General features: G+C 45.3%; 1 pseudogene; it reads left to right on the forward strand.

Moving 5' to 3' along the window:
- The first annotated feature begins 501 nt into the window (after positions 1-501).
- Positions 502-1,518, forward strand: LOC144768026 (epidermal differentiation-specific protein pseudogene; annotated as a pseudogene).
- Positions 1,519-2,398: the final 880 nt, after the last annotated feature.

Consider the following 2,398-nt stretch of genomic DNA (forward strand, 5'->3'; position numbering starts at 1 on the left):
CCCCATATATTTTTCGCAATTTCCCCCTGGTCCCACATAACCAGTAAGAGGGGGCCTCCCATCATTTTTTTACGTCTGATAGACACCGCCACCATATTAAATCTTTTCTGCCCCGGTCGCAAGGCGACCGGGGCAGAATAGCGGCGGACGGTCTTTCCGTCCGCCACGGTCCCCCCGCTTTGGTAATATGGCGGGGGGGAAATGGGTGGCGGGCGGGCAAGGATGTCGGGTGGATCGCCACCGCCCGCATGGCGGTGGTGATTCGCCCGACATCCTATTGGGCCCCCTAGTGTTTTATGAAACTTGTAATGATCTTAAGTAATTATACAATAAGCTTGACATTGACATTGGCATAATAAAATACCTTCTTTTATTTTAAAAGAGAGGAGCCAGTGCTGTGAATTTGTACACAATCATGCATGATTTTTCTCCACTGACCAGCTGTTGTTTTGTATCACAGGGTCAGCTACAGAAAACACATTGAAAACTTCATACCTGATCACCATGAACTCCATCATTGTCTATGAACATCCCAAGTTCAAGGGGCTCAGTAGGACATATACGGCAGATGTTGTGAATCTGGCACTGGAGAGCTTCAGAGACTGCATCTCATCTGTGAAGGTGGTGGGGCAGCCATGGCTAATCTACGAGCATCCCAACTATCAAGGTTCATTCATTGCCCTAGAGGAGGGAGAACATCCTGCCATTGAATTGTGTGACAAGGCATCTTCTCTGAAGCTGATCACTGAAGACCTGACCAATCCAAAGATCACAGTCTATGAGAATCCCAATGCCTCTGGTAATCAAACAGTTCTGACTCAAGAGACCAATCTATCGTTTGGAAACATGAATGATAAGATATCCTCCCACAAAGTCGAGAGTGGGGCATGGCTTCTATATGAGCATCGAAATAGGGGGGGAAGGTGTATTGTTGCCAGGGCTGGTGAATATCTGGCAAACTATCGTGATATTGGTTTCAACGATGAAGTATCCCATGTGTATCCTCTGTGCCCTGGGAAACCCTCCCTCACCGCCACACTTCTGTGGGATAAGAAAAAGATAGAGAGTGAAAAGAACATCCAGGCTGATCAGTATTTTTACACCAACAACACAGACAGCGAGCAGCAATTCACCACTGCTTCTTGCAAAGACTATGAGAAATATGTCTCCCATAGCTTTGAGTTTAGCAAGGTGTCTTCAATCAAGGTGGGTGCCTCATTTACCTTGCAAGGAGTGGCCAATATTTCAGCAGAGGCGTCCAACACCTTCACAGTGAAGAAAGATGAGGTTGAGAGATTCACCTCGAGGAAGAAGGCAGAGTTAAGTTTGCCGATGAAGGTACCACCACGCACAAAAATGACTGTCAGTTTCATGAGCAAAGAGGTTTTGATCTCAGTTCCAGTGGAGCTGAACATTTTCCAAGGTAGTAAGACTGTGATTGAACATGGGACATACCTCTGTGAGTCTGGCACAGATATCTACATTGATGTGCAATCTGACACCATTAGTAAATTGTAGTACCAGTCACACTTTCTTCTTGTTATGGGCTATGCCGCAACATTGATATGCTATTCTTTGATTATGATTTTTTTTAAACTGAGATGTCTTCGAAGGATTTTTTAGAGCTTTCATTTTCATACACCATATTCCACAAAACAACCTTAGCTAGCAGACAGTGATCCTGGGATTCAACTAATGCTCAATGCCATAACATTTGTTTTTCAGGTAGGTTAGCAATGAACGTTAACCCTTACCAGAATGTCAACCAATGGCACACGTGGACTTGGTCCCTGGTTGTCATTGCTACATCAAATGTTACCTCAAGTCAGGGAGACAAGGCCATGCTCTAACTGCTCAATGGATCTCACTGAGACACATGTGTATGCCTGGGTGCTTTATACCTTCGGGCAGTTCTGTGATTGGCCAGTGTGCGTGTATGCTGCACTTCAAGCTGACTGCTCTCTTCGGGTGCTTGGTGGCAATGATTCACTTGTGTATGCGGGTGACAAAGCTTCTGCCGTTTCTGTGCTATACCTTGCCATTGATGTTTACTGCTGCATCAGTGCCTGTCTGCTCTCAGCAGATATTCTGCTAAGTAGGGCACAAGTCCTGAAGAAGGAAGTGGGAGACTTACCAGGTTAGGCAGTATGCAAGTGAAATTATGACACGTGCCATCACAGCACATGATGTCACGTCGCGCGACATTGCACATGACATCACAAGAAGTGACCTCACTGGAAGTGAACTCACTGAAAGTGACATCAAAGGAAGCGACATCAGATATTAAGACCTCACACATATGTATATCAGGTATATCATGAGTACATTTAAGCGCATTATGAGATTTAACAAATGAGATTTGGTGTCTGGGTTGTGGCAAAAAAGTGGCACAAACCCA

The sequence above is a fragment of the Lissotriton helveticus genome, chromosome 7 (genome assembly GCF_964261635.1).
Source record: "Lissotriton helveticus chromosome 7, aLisHel1.1, whole genome shotgun sequence".
In the NCBI taxonomy this organism is placed as follows: Eukaryota; Metazoa; Chordata; class Amphibia; order Caudata; family Salamandridae; genus Lissotriton; species Lissotriton helveticus.